The 15,133-nt window shown below is 44.2% G+C and overlaps 1 long non-coding RNA gene across 1 annotated transcript; it reads right to left on the reverse strand.

Annotated features, from left to right (window-relative positions):
• Positions 1-387: 387 nt before the first annotated feature.
• LOC144158600 (uncharacterized) lies at positions 388-15,108 on the reverse strand. The gene is made up of 3 exons (XR_013320145.1): positions 15,048-15,108; positions 14,113-14,236; positions 388-559 (listed from the first exon to the last, which is right to left on the reverse strand). It is a non-coding gene; the product is annotated as an uncharacterized LOC144158600 (long non-coding RNA).
• Between the last annotated feature and the right edge of the window lie 25 nt (positions 15,109-15,133).

Below are 15,133 nucleotides of genomic sequence, written 5' to 3' on the forward strand. Positions count from 1 at the left end.
CTTCGGACACGCACTGCACATGTAGGACTTCTCAACAAAGTGCAATCTTTTATGCTGAACAAGGTTACTTTTGTGAGCAAAGCTCTGCTGACAAACGCCGCACAAATACGGCCTCTCAGCAGAGTGAACTCTTTTGTGAGCAAACAGAGTGCCACGTGCAGCAAAGCTTTTCTCACAGAGGCTGCACGCATAGGGCCTTTCGCCTGAGTGCAGTTTTTCGTGAGCAACCAGGTATTTTTTTTTAATAAAGCTCTTTTGACAGATACTACACACATAGGGCCTCTCACAAGAGTGCAATCTTTCATGAGTAGCAAGGCTACCTTGTTTAGTGAAGCTCTTCTGACAGACGTTGCAGGTGTAGGGCCCCTCCCCGGTGTGCACCCCCATATGGTTATCCAGGCAGTGTTTACCCTGGAAGGCTTTCTTGCAAGCAGTGCCGATACGGGGCGTTTTCCTGGTACATCCTTTTAGATGCGTGGCCTGGTGGTTGCATTGCTGGCAGGACCGGTGAGAAAGCTTTCCATCAATTTGGATTGCCAGGCTGTCACCGGAAGAACACCTAGGCGGGCAATACAAGACGCAAGGTTAAGCAACACTGCGTAGCAATAACGCAAGAAACAAGCTGCTCAAATTAAAGCAGATTTTCTGCCAATACTTAGTCCTCTTGTGACCACACCCACAGTTCATGCAGCAAGGGCCTGGAAAACAGTTCTCTGAAGGTCTCTGATCTCGTAAGGGCATACGGCAGAGATGTGCTATGCTGCTCCTACACGGAGTTGCATGAGCAATTGCTGCCCTACGCCTGCACACGATTTCCGGTGCCTGTCCTCCTCAAGACATGCAGACGGTACGTAATAAACAGTTTCAAGCACAGCATGAGGGAGTATTGGAAAAAAAAAGAAACGAAATACGTTAGACCCAACAAAGTGGTGCTTTGTAGATGTCAGCTTACATGCATCACTGGAGCGTGTCACAACTTCTGGGCATACCCATGCTCGGCAACCGCCCTCCATTACATTCCCCAGGTCAGAAACGCTGCCTGGTTTGGTCATAACAATAACCGGATACCATAGGAGGCTGTACTAGATAGGTTGAACAATACTAGGTGGGCTGCCTGGGACACAAACAGAATTTCCTCACCAGACAAGGATTGGGCAACCCTGGTTGAGTATATTTGCTGAGAACCTCCTAATAATTTCACAACCACACGATCAGTCTTCAGTCCGCAGCAGCTGCATTGCCCCTACCCAAGGCGGCGGGAAGGCAAGTAATACAGCAGAATGTGCTAAGAATCTCTGGGTCCGGGTAGGCCGCCAATGGGAATTATATAATTGTACAATTGTTGCTCGAAGTCTTTCGAGGAAAGCTAGTTTATTGGTCCTTTTACATGAGCTGTCCGATATTCGATTGGATATAGTCGGGTAAGCCAGGTAACAAGGGCTGGAGAGGGATTTCTGGTGCTTTCTACTGGTGATATTTTCTGTTATCGCGGGCACTCTGAAACACATCTCTTAGGTGTAGGGTTTCTGGTTCATAGGGCTATAGCAGGAAATGTAGTCGAATTTCACAGTATTATTGAGCGTGTAGCTTCTCTTGTTATGCTCAATTAGCACACGTTGCATGTGATGCAGGTCTATGCACCTACACCAACTTACGACGATGAGGCTGTGGACGTGATTTACGAAGACATTCAATTAGCAATTAGACAAGCAAAAACTCCCTATAGAGTCATTATGGGTGACTTCAATGCAAAAATAGGGTCACAACAGACAGGGATGCATCCGGTAGGGAAATTTGGCCTAGGTTCTCAAAACCGCGGAGACATGCTGGTTTCATTTGCCAAGAGAATAATCTGCGCATTATGAATACGTTCTTCTGAAAAAGACAATAGAAAATGGACCTGGACAGGTCCCAATGGCGAAACTAAAAACAAAATTGACTTCATTCTAACTGGCACTCCCCTCATAGTTCACGAAAAACAGGTGACGGATTAAAACAAGTGATCATAGAATGCTCAGAGGTCGTATCAGTCTGGATTTAAAGGGGCCCTAAATAGGCTTCCGAAGGTCGCCATTTCAATCGTGCAATCGCTAGAATACGCCTTCACGAGAGCGTATACCAAATATTACACCTCTGCGTAAAGCAGGGGCCGCACAAACATGAATAAAAGATTTCACTTTCTCTCCTGGCTCACCAACCATACCTTGCCAACCACACTGCCGCGCTCTGACGCAGTTCTTTCTGGCTCTGACGCGCCTGTATGACGCACGAGACATTGCCCAGTACAACGCCGCGAACGCGAACCAGAGCGACAGCGCTCACCGTGCAACCAGAATCTGGTGGGCGGAGCATGCGCGTCGAGTGCTAAAAAAAAGCGCGCGCAGGGCTTAGCGCAGCCAATGACTGCACATACATCAAGGAGGGTGAGGGATTGCCCTGTTTCTCTCGGTGGTCTAGCGCCGGGTCGATGACGTCGTGGCTTCCACAGTGCTTCGGAGGAGCTACTAGAAGAGGAGAGCCCCAGGCCTTATGGGTGGCCCCTTTTAATGAGCAATAACTCGGCTAATACTTAACGCATTTAAACAATTTTTGCGGTATGATGTTCCTTGGATAGTACTCCAGTGACTGCGCATGCAAACTTGTAACATTCGGCAGCCTATTAGGGTCCTTCTAATGAGGGAAAGATTAAGGATGCTAAAACGGAAGACATCTAACCTGGCCTTCATTGGACGGAAAAAGTGGACGAATGATGTGGACTCTCTCAATTATAATTTCACACGTGGTCATGGAGTCAGCACTAGCCATAGGAGAAAAACAACCCACATTCGAATCCAAGTTATCAAAAAAAACTAACGACCTTATTGATCAGCACCGGAAAATGTTAGTCTGTACTCCGTGAGACCAAATAGAAGTTCAGTAAAGCTTTATGTCGGGCTAGTTGGTGTAGCATTCTTTTGAGGGTAAGTTGCGCTTGTTAAGAACACTGAGACGGACATGGGAAAAAAAACGTAGATTTTTACGAAAACACGGCGCCGTCTTTTCGTGAAAGTCTACGTTTTTTTCCCGTGTCCGTCTCAGTGTTCTTAACAAGCGCAATTTACCCTCAAAAGACCAAATAGAAATGCAGAGCTCTTCAAATTGATCAACACAAGCAAGACTGCCGACATCAGTGCTTTCAATGTTGCAAAAATTGAAGCAACATTGAAACACGGACGGAGTTTGAAAGCGACTAGAAGGCAGCTCGCCACTGACAAAAATACAATGTATGCACTACAGGACGCATGTGGTCCCATAACAGACAATATCAATGATGTACTAAAAATAGCTGAGGAATCATAGAAAACCCCATTCGCTTCTACCCCTGCCTCAGACACAAGTATTTCCGCAAATGGCGTGGAACCCGTTCCCGCCAGTTACAACATATGAGGTAGTGATGGCGCCCCAAGCAATGAAGAAAGGCAAAGCTGCAAGAGATCATGGCATTACATCCGATATATTGTGGCTCGGAGGCCGCATTGTCGTAACGAAGCCTGCAGCCCTATTCTTGCAGTGCTTGAGCTCCCTAAGGGTGCCAAAGGAGTGAAACAATGCAAATTTAGTTCTCCTACATAACACAGGTGATACCAAAGAGCTTAAAAATTACAGGCCCATCAGCCTCCTCCCCGTAACCTACAAGTTGTTTATTAAGGTAATTCTCAACCACATCAGTGCCCCTTTGCACTTTCAAAAGCCACAAAACAGGCCAGTTTCGGGAAGGGTTCCTCAACTTTAGTTCATATTCATGCTATCAATCAGGTAATTGAAAAGGGCTCAGAGTATAATGCACCGCTGTATATGGCATTTATAGATTATGGAAAGACATTTCACTCAGTTCCCACTTCAGTTGTAATAAACGCGTTACGTGATCAAGGCGTCTACGAGGCATACATTTATTAAATAGTATATATGACGGATATACAGGAACAATACGGCTCCATCACAGAACTTGCAAATTTACTATACAAAAGGGGGTCCAGCAAGGGGATACAATATCACCACAAATATTTACAGCCTGTCTGGAAGGTGTTTTCACAAAGGTTAGGTGGAGGAAAACAAGGGTGAGAATTAATGGGGAATATCTGAGCCACCTATGGATTGCACATGACATTGTTCCGTTCAGTCAGAGCAGCATAGATTTGCAGTGCATGCTGCTTTGCCAATTCTGCTCAGCAAGTATGATTTCAGACTTAAAAATAAACATGAAAAAGTCTAAAGTAATGTTGAATCGGCACACCAAGGTACATCACTTCCAGGTAGGCATGAAGTCTTGGAAACAGTCACCGAATACGTATATCTTGGGAAGTCATGGCTGCCGATCAAAACCGTAAATGAGAAATTACCCACACAATAGGCATGGGGTGGGCTGCGTTTGCTAAGACCTCCGACATCCTTACTGGTAAGGTTCCCATCACTCAAACAGCTTGTATTTAATCAATCTGTTCTTCCAGTAATGACTTCTGGGGCAGAAAGTTGGGGTCACACCAAACGACTTGAAACCAAACTTAGATCGGGACAACAGGCCATGGAAAGCGGAATGCTAGGGGTCACGTTGAGGGACAGGAAAACAGCCGCATGGATTAGGAAACAGACCAAAGTGGAGGACATTCTAGTTCAAATTAGGCGAAGAAAATGGGGATGGGCTGGTCACGTAATGCGAAGGAGGGACAAGAGGTGGACCATCTGTTTGACAGTCTGGCCGCCAATAGACCGCAAACGCACTAGGGGTCGGCCGAGAACTCGTTGGCGAGATGGGCTACAAAAATTTGGGGGAAAAACAGACTCAGCTGGTGCTCGATAGGCGTGGCTGGAAATCGTTGGGAGAGGCTTTTGTCCTGCAGTGGACACAAACAGGCTTATGATGGTGATGATGATGATGAATGGTCTCAAATTTTCTTCCAAATTTCCTGACAGACCAACTGACTGATCTGAATCGTAATTCAGATACCGAGGGTTTGTGTTGAAGGCTGAAAAGTGTCTTTGCATTCAAGAATTTTTTTTAAAAATCAGCAATGTCAGCAACACTGAACATGCCAAGCCTCAACTGCACATGTTAGCTGCAGCAAACTTCCAGCAGCCAGAGGACAAGAAGGGCCTGCAGATTTCCCATTGTGAAAAAGTGCTATCAGCAGTCGTAAACTTCGCACGTAGTTGCAATTCCAAGTTTGCGCTCACTACCTGGAGGCTAGCACTGGCATCTTACATACAGACCTGGTTGCTTTTCTCTCCATGATAACCCACAGGCAACCCGCTTGTTAGAACCATATCTGATTTAGACTTTTCAAGTCAATGTTATAATATCCTCACAAGGGCTTGGGGTCAAAAACTGGGAAAATATAAACCTTTGTTGCAACCACCTCTCCGTGGTTGTCAAGGCTAAATACAGGAGCATAAGCACACAATCCCACCAGGTCTCTGGAATGGCAGCCGTGGCGGCTGCTTTTTTTGGTGAAGGTGAAAAGTGAAAATGCCTGCATGTTCGTGATATTGAGGAACGTTAAAGATTCCCAGGTCGTCAAAATTAATCTAGGGCCCTCCACAACAGCACACCTCATTGTCTGTGTAGCGTCGGAGTATTAAAACGCATAATCAACCAATGCTTGAATAGCAATGCTGGAATAGCAAAGAAATGAAAACACATAGTAGTGAGGTAATCCTGCATTGTGAGGTAAGCCTGGGTGAGGTAAGGTAAGCAGTGAGGTAAGTAAGTAGTGAGGTAAGCCTGGGAGAGGGGGGTTAATGCACCAAAGCTACACTTGGCTAAAAGGCGCACTGTAGTGCAGAACTCCGGATTAATTTTGACCACCCGGATATTTTTATTGTGCTCTGACGTCTCTACACAATGGTGTTTTCACTTTTCGCCACCAAATGAAAAGTGAACGCCATGTATCAAAGCCGCATGCTTGAGTTCGCAGCACAACACCTTAGCTATGAGCAAATGCAGTGGGTGGCAGTTCCCTTAAAGATTAGGCTCTGGATGACTGCGCCTTCCAGTGTGGCGATATAGCTGACATAGAAAGGAAATTCTTGCAATCGTGCAGGACACTTTTTCTAGTGCCGGTTATTGGTTCACTTCAGCCCTGTTCACATAACGTGGCTATTTTCATTTTTTCACTAGTACTGCATGCTAATTTCCTTTAATCTCTTTAGAGATGACGTTTGCTAAAAAACACCTGTGGGCATTTATGTATTGTAGAATTTGCAGGCAATGCATCCAAGAAGTCGCTGCATGTGAAAAAGAGGCAACGTTCCAAAGCTTGTAGCACAAGATGAGGCAGCATTGCTGGGGCTCCGCTGCTTTCAAAATAGAGGGACAGGTCAAAATATCATCATCATCATCACCACCACCTTATCTACGCCCCCTGCAGGGCAAAGGCCTCTCCCATAATTCTCCAATTACCCCGGTCCTGTGCCAACTGTGACCAATTTATCCCCACAAGCTTCTTGATCTCATCTGCCATCTAACTTTCTGCAGCCCCCTGCAACGCTTGCCTCCTCTAGAGATCCACTCTGTTACCCTTAATGACCAGCGGTTATCTTGCCTTCACATTAAATGACCTGCCCACGTCCATTTCTTCTTCTTAATCTCTACTAATAAGTCCTTAACACGTGTTTGTTCCATGACCTACTCCACTCTCTTCTTGTCCCTTAATGTTACACTTATCATTTTCCGCTCCATTGCCCGCTCAGTCGTTCTCAATTTAAGTTGAACCCCCTTAGTGAGCCTCCTCTGCCCCGTAGGTGAGTACCGGTAAGATGCAGCTGTTGTAAACTTTCTTCATCAGCGAGAATGGTAGGCTGCTATTCATTATCTGAGAATGTCTGCCGTATGCACTCCACCCCATTCTGATCCTTCTAATTATCTCTGCCTCATGGTTGGGATCCGGGGTCACAACTTGGCCTAAGTAGACATATTGGCTTACCACTTCCACTACCTCACCCCCTATCCCAAATTGCTGTGCTGTCCCGAGGTTATTGATTATTACTTTGGTTTTCTGCATATTGATTTTCAGGCCCACAGTTCTACTCTGTTCGTCCACTGCGGAAAGCATGCTTTGCAATTCGTCCCCCCAGTTACTTAGCAAGGCAACGTCATCAGCAAATCTGAGGTTACTGAGGTATTCTCCATTAACCCTTACTCCCACCTGTTCCCCATCCAACGTTCTGAATACTTCTTGTAAACATGCTGTGAATAACATTGGAGAGATTGTGTCTCCTTGTCTGACGCCCTTCGCTGTAGGTATTTTACTGCTCTCCTTATGGAGGATGATGGTAGCTGTGAACCCATTGTAGATATCCTCTAGTATTCTTACATAACGCTCATCTATCCCCTGGTTCCGTAATGCCTGAATGACTGCTAGGATTTCGACCGAGTCAAATGCTTTCTCAATCTATGAAGGCTATATATAGGGGTTCAATATACTCAGCGCACTTTTCTATCACCTCATTGATCGTGTGAATATGGTCCATTGTTGAATAACCTTTACGGAACCCCGCTTGCTCTTTAGGTTGACTGAAATCTAAGGCTGCAGAAATTCTGTTAGCGATTACCTTGGTAAGTACCTTGTAGACTGACAGTAAGCTCATTGGCCTGTAATTTTTTAAGTCCTTCATGTCACCTTTCTTATGCATTAGGATTATGACCGCGTTCTTCCAAGATTCTGGTACACTTGCGGTCATTAGGCATTGCATATACAGGTTTGCCAGTTTTTCAAGTACAATTTCTCCGCCATCCATCAAAAGGTCTGCTGTTATCTGATCCTCACCAGGTGCTTTGCCCCCTTTCATTTCTTTCAAAGCCTTCCTTACTTTTTGGGTCAGTACTGGTGGGATGTCTATCTCCTCTGAACGTTTTTCTCGTTTGGCATTAACCTGGATGTCCCGGCAACTGTACAGATCCCTATAGAACTCCTCGGCCACTGTGACTATTTTATCCCTATTTGTGATGGCATTGCCTTACTTATCTTTAAATGCATACATCTGATTTTTCCCCATGCCAAGACGCCTCTTCACTTTCAGGCAACCTTCGTTCTTTACAGCGTATTCGATCCTCTCCATATTATACTTCCGTATGTCAGCTGTCTTACGCTTATTGATTAACTTCAAAAGCTCTGCTAGTTCTATTTTGCCAGCTGGGGTGGAGATTGTCATAGTTTGCCATTTCCTAATTAGATCTTTCATCTCCTGTGAAAATTTACCACTATTCTGTCTAGCTATAGTGCCCCCAACTTCTACTGCACACTCCGTGATAATGCGTGTAATAATGCTTCCTCGATAAGAGCTGAATATCGGTTCTGCAGCGCGATCCTGAATTCTTCTACTTTACGTCTTAATGTTAGCTCATTAATCGGCTCCTTTCATACTAGCTTGTTACGGTTTGTCCTCAACTCTAGCCTCATTCAAGATCTTACCATACGGTGGTCACTACACCTTACCCTTCCGAGCACTTCCACATCCTTCACGACACCAGGGTTATCGCATAATATGAAGTCTATTTCATTTTTATGGTCCCCATTCAGGCTCCTCCACGTTTACTTCTGACTCTCCCTTTTACAGAAGAAGGTATTCATCATGCGTAGGTTATTCCGTTCCGCAAACTCAACTAGTAGGTCCCCCCTGCTATTTCTACAGCCCAGACCATAGTTCCCAACGGCCTTGTCTCCAGGGTGCAGCGGTGGCATAGAGGTAGAGCATCTGCCTCGCGTGCAAAACGACTGTGGTTCGAATCTCGGTGCCAGACAATTCCCAACAAATTAAAAAAAAAATTAACGCATTTATGGAATTGCAGAATAGGGCTTGGGGTGCAGCCTGACTCCGGCGACAATTGCCGGTAACGCACTCGCTCACCAGAGCAGGATTGGCCACCCTGGTGTAGTAACGGCTACAACCTCCCATGAATACGCCAATTAACCCACGGTAACAATATAGCATGCAACAAAGCCCCATCCATTTATTGCATGCACTGGGCTGTATGCACAGTAAACAAATACCTTTCCCATTTATTTTCAGCCTGAAGCATGAGTGCACAGCCAGCTTAGTCATGCTCTGTTTAACATGTTAATGCATTAAACTACTGCTATGTTTTGCAGTTAACAAAGCAGTGTATTAATGTAATAAAACTTGTACATTAGTGTGCACGTGTCATTCGTCCTGAGCACATGGCTTGGGCAGTGGGAAGCGTAGTGACAGTGCTACAAATGTGCTTAGTCGTACACAAACAGGCATCGGCGAATTTAACCTTTATAGCAAAACACTGCAAATCAGACTAGCAATTGTGTGCCCAGCGGCACAGTCACTGTGACATTGCTACATACAATCCCTGACTGATGTTTCTACATAAAGTGCTCATTATTTTTTAAAAGAGGAATGTGCTTGACATTTCTAAAGTGAATATTTCAAACACAGCAAGATTTGTTGACGGGCTAGTTGGTCTGATACTTGAAAAGCCTTGAGGGTTGCACAGTGGGACGACACACAGAAAGAAGAGAACAGGACGAGTGCAACAAACGGATTTATTCAAGAGCCTACACCCCCAAATATAAGACAAAGTTGGCACATGTGCCGAACATGCATATTCAAAATGCCTAGAAAACATGATCCATCATCACACCCTACAATCACGACTTTAACAAATCTTACTCGCTTTTATATAAAGCCAAGGATGTGTCACTTATGCAATTGTGCGCATTCTTTATCAAAAACACTTCCATAATCTCATGCAAAACATTGCTGCTGCCCTGGCCAAGAATCTTAATCTCATTCAGTCATGACCTGCACCCACATTTTTGCAATTGCTACAATGCTCCATCAAGTTACCATATTTTCCGGTGTATAAGTGGCGGTTTTTTTCTGAAAGTTTCGTTGGTGTGTCTTATCCACTGGTGCGACTTATGTATGGAAGAAATCTGATTCACGGCGGCCGCGCGTGGCCAGCGCACGTTGAGACACAGCGCTATGGTGTAAATCAATCCCAAGTCCACCGGTACGGCATTACTCATAGCCCATATGTCGCTTTGCGACATTGCATCAAAGAATTTTCAGCTTTTTCTAGTCAAAAAGAATGATAATGGCCTGCGACAACCACGCGCCACTTTAGGCTATGCGCAGTAATTACATTTCAGGATAAATTAAAAGTAACATCAAACTGGGTTGCAAAAACAAAATGCGGCTCATGAATTATTAGACAGTTACTCTGAAGGAGGTAAACGTGCTGCTAACTTTTAAAATGACAGCTTGGAGATAAGTTTTGATTTTCGTGCCGCTTCCCATCGCGTCACTTCCGTCCGCCATGACACCTTTATTGCGTTGATTTACGAGAGCACACAAGAGACGCGCGACGTTAGGAGAGGTGGCCAAATGGGTCTCCGACTCTTGGGACTCCATTTCTACAAAAACAGTTGTAACCGGGTTGATAAAGGCCGGAGTAATCCCGTTCGCGAGTGGTAACGATGTTGTTGAAGATGACATCAGAGAGTCGGAGGACGACAGTGATGCACCAGTGGAACTCCCACTGAAGATACTGAATTATTTGTTAGCGAGTCTGAGGAAAAAGATTTCGATGGTTTTGCCTAAACGCCGTCCAAAAGTACATGCCATCTGTGTGTATCCATAAACCATGTTTGAGAAGTTAGTTATGTCCAGACTTTGGATGTTATATGCCCGTGTCTAGCCCTGCTTATAGGGGGATGCGTTACTAGGCGGCGGCCACCACAACCATGTACTTTTGCCGCACTTTCTAACGATCTGATTCACTATGAGTTTACGTAATGAAAAAGTGCGTCTTATATACCGGTGCGTCTTATACAACGGTGCGACTTATATACGTTTTTTTTTGAAAAACTGTCCTTTTGAGGGTGGTGCGACATATACAAAGGTAGTTCTACTATACGGTAGTTCTGCTATCCTTATCTCCAAATGTGGAGGAGAGCATGAGTGCGCATTGGGAGATAGAGATAGTAGTACTAACTTGATGGAGCATTTGCAGAAATTGCAAAAAAGCAGGTGCAGGCCGCAACTGAACGAGATTAAGATTCTTGGTTGGGGCTTCAGCAATGTCGTGCGTGATATTATGGAAGCCTATTGATAAAGCATGGGCATAATTGCGTTAGTGACACATCGTTGGCTTTATATAAAAGCATGTAAATTTGTTAAACTCGTGCTAGTAGGATGCGACGATGGATCATGCATTTGCATATGTATGTTCGGCACATGCACCAACTTTGTCTTATATTTGGGGGTGTAGGCCCTCGAATAAATCAGTTGTTAGTTGCACTCATCCTGTTGTTTTCTCTCTGTGGCGTCCTTCTGCGCAACCCTCATGGCTTTTCAAGATTTCAAACACACTTTCATTTCGAAGTTGTAGCTGGTTCAGCAGCGGTGCACTACAAACAAGATCAGAAAGCTCAATTAATGTTCTGCGAGAAATTCGGCCCGAATATCAAGGAGAGACTGTTGAAAGTGGCAACGACGTATCATCCACTGTGTTGGCTCACAAATCTGAAGAAATCCTTTGGCCGATTCAAGTGACGAAGTCTGTGTCTGCAGAAATACGTCCTCTATAACTCTGGCCAGAAGCATTCATGACAAGTGCCTATTTCATGCACCTGCAGACACTCCACCTGTGAGCTGATAAATGCACTTTGACAAAGAAGAACCTGGGTGCCAAACAGTGTTCATGACTCCTCAGTTTGAAGAATGCAAAGAAATCAAACCACAGGTTTTTACAGGCAAATTATAGGCATTCTACTTCAAAACTTGTCCCTTGTCAGGACCTTTGAGCCTTCAAAAAGAAAAGTACCTTCTGTCACCTTCACATAGCTTATGCAGAAAATAGTGGAACAATGCCTCAGCCACTAGCCTTCTCAGCACCTAACCACAGCAAGTAAAATCAGAAAACCGAACCAAACTATTACTGGCCTTACCTTACATCCTATTCTACTACCTCCATTGCAGCCAGGAACTGCCAACGGTAAAATGCTCCATCGATTCTTGTGCATCCCGTTGACTGTTGAGCACCTTGCCAATGATCAGAAACAACCTACTAGGCCTGTTCCCTATGTCACGAACTAAGACAACTGGGTTGTAGCCACAGACAATGACTTATCAAGCAGAAACAAAGGGGACGACATGAACAGGCGCCAGATTCATTCTCCAACAGGTAGCCCTGTGGCACGAGAAACTGAAATCATCATCACGCAAGCTATGTACCCTATCAACAACCAGCAATAAAAGTGTTAAAGTACTGCTAAGCCCTCGACACATAACCCTGTTCATGCCTATATTTCTCTCACCTAACTGAGATAGCAAGTGTTCTTTCAGCCTGCTTGAATGTATCCGCTAGACAGAATGCGAGTCAGAGCATTACCCTGAAATGCAATACTTGAATTTAGACAAGTTTAAACAGTATTGCAGTGTCTTCATGTTCTTGGCTAATAAACTGTAACTGCAGGCAGTTCTCGCAACTGAAAGAGATAAACTGCTGTTTGCAGATTCTGCCACTAATTCCCAATTTTTGCTGTCTTGTTAAAATGGCGCCCATGTACGCTACCTTTTTCCCCTGCCTACAAATGCAGTAAGGCGTTGAGACACCCATAGAAGAACTTCGGGGCAGCATTGGTGTCCTTGCACAGGCATATCCTTGAATGCAAATTCGCAGTTTTCATACCTGTCAGGTTTACCAGGATGGCGTTATGGAGATGTGACCGGGGAGGTGGGGGTGGAGGGGTAAAGAATAAAATATGTAGGGGAAACAGAATGGGATAACTTACATTCCTTTTTAATTAAGTTACAACACCACAAGAACTGGACTGTTTCATCCACACTACTCACAAGCTACCCCACTGGTCAGTCGCTAAGTCTTCGACGTGGCAGATGCCCTTTTCAGGAAGTATTGGGTATACTGTTGAGCATAACAACATTTGCTCCAGCGACACTTTGCCAAAAGATAACCGAGGGTTGTGTCAGACAAGAATGCAGGTGCAATTTTCCTTCACTATGCCGAACTGCCTCTCGAACTCAGCGTTTGTGGTACTGAGCAGTTAAACCTAAGTGCATGGTGGACTGTGCTTTTTAAGCCATTCACTGATAACATAGTCAGTTGGTGTAGCATTTGATTGCATTGTCAGGTAGCTCCTGCGCAATGTGGCCAGAGTGGGAGAAAGGTTTGACCAGACACGGGTGTGTGTCGGGAGACACTTGTTTTTGGTCGTACAATCATACATAAACTATAACAAATTCAGGAGAACCCGCAAAATTTGGAAAACCAGGCAGGTATGAACTTCAGTATAGGAGAGTTACAACCCTCATTAAGTTTCAATCCTGATGAGGTTTGCGTTGCCAGTGGTGTGGTACGAGTTGCGTCACCACCCAGATGCCAGGAGTGAGCCCTGCAGACACATCCACGTTTACACTAGCCACATGTTCATGGATGTGAAAGCAATCAGCAGCTCTTAAAAGCCACTGATGCTGCAAAGGGCACAAGAAACTGTGCTGCAAGACACAACGCCGGTGCATTCACCAAAGTCGAACAGCCATAACAAAGTTTATAGGGAAACATACTGTCAACTTTGGTGTAAATGTTAATATGCTGCATGCAACAGCAACAGACAAAAAACAAATTCTGCAGACTGGTTTCCAAGCTAACAGGCACTGCATTTTATTAATCACATGCCTTGCCAAGACTTTTCTGCATCAGCATACAGATTTCATCCAGTACTACATTATTTAAAACTAAAAAGTTAAAAAATGTAACTTGTTCACTAAAATGTTGATAGCCTCATTTTGTCTCTAAGCATGTCTAACTCAACAGCAGCATTAGTGGATGAAACCTTTTCGAATTTCGGTGCTAAGGATTTTCCAGCGGTATTGTCACATTCGTACTGAATGTGGGTTTGTATGTTAGATCCTCCAGGTTTTCCACAGACTACCGGCAATGCTTTCGTCTTGATCTGTACAGGAGCATGTTCAACTAGATTAGTAGCAACATATCTCTTCTAATGATAAAAATATTCAGCCAAGGTTTGAGTACTGCTTACGTCCTACGAAAAACAGCATTGCAAGCATTGGCACTTTACGCACCTTTTGTTGCAAGAATGTGTGCAGCAGGAGTGCACCAGACCATGTTTTGCTGCAATATTTGCGACGTCTTGTGAAGCACAGAATTTTCCTGGGGCACAGGCTGCGGCATCATTTACGTCCAGAACTGAAAAAAAAAACATGTACGAGCAGCTAAACAATGAGTGTTATATAGGCACCGAACAGTGCCATTACCAAGATGTGATGACACCCCAAAAGTAGAAATTGTGCCACCCAGCAGGATTGCACAGTCCAATACAAGATTTTATATTTACTGACAACAGAAGAAAAACTGAAATTTAAAGTTTAAACATTTAAAACAGCATTATGAATACCTACCACCTAATTACTTAACCTGTTTCATGCTACCTCAGTCAACCTTCAAACCATTTTCACCCAAGTCACGATTAACATTTTTAGCACAGTTTTCAACACACCAGTTTTACAAGTTACACATGCTTGCAATCTGTTAAATTTAGCCCTCTGGGTGTGCCGTCATAGCCGTTGCAGCAAATAAGTGGGAAGGAAGACGCGACGCAAGCGGCACTTTGAATGCCCACTTTACTTAACACATCATTAAGCTGATGCAAATTTGTGGTCAAAATTCATGAAATCAACCAAAGAAATTCAGAAGTTAGCCTTTACATCTTATGTTTAGGTCATTGAAAACGTTATCAAATTGGCCAAAGAAACTTTGAAGAAACCCTTTGCATTCCACGTTTGAGTCTGGTACACTAATAAAACTATGCTTCCAACTAACCTCAGTGTCACTATATACACATAAAGGAAATTCTTATCACTTCGGAATACCACTTTCTGCAAACGTTAATGTAACTGTAAAAAACTATTCCCAATATACGTGATGAGAAAGAGTTGTTTCTTTTTGTTGAATGCAATAATAGGAATATTTACACAGAAGAAAAAACAGGAATTCCAACCTGGAAATTCCACGTGTGTTTGGGAGCTAGTGCTGTTGAAAATGAGAGCACACTGCGTACCTGAAAAAAAATTGAAATTAGTTTAT

This window comes from Haemaphysalis longicornis, unplaced genomic scaffold (assembly GCF_048455015.1).
Source record: "Haemaphysalis longicornis isolate Haplotype H1 unplaced genomic scaffold, Haemaphysalis longicornis Haplotype H1 scaffold_10, whole genome shotgun sequence".
NCBI lineage: Eukaryota > Metazoa > Arthropoda > Arachnida > Ixodida > Ixodidae > Haemaphysalis > Haemaphysalis longicornis.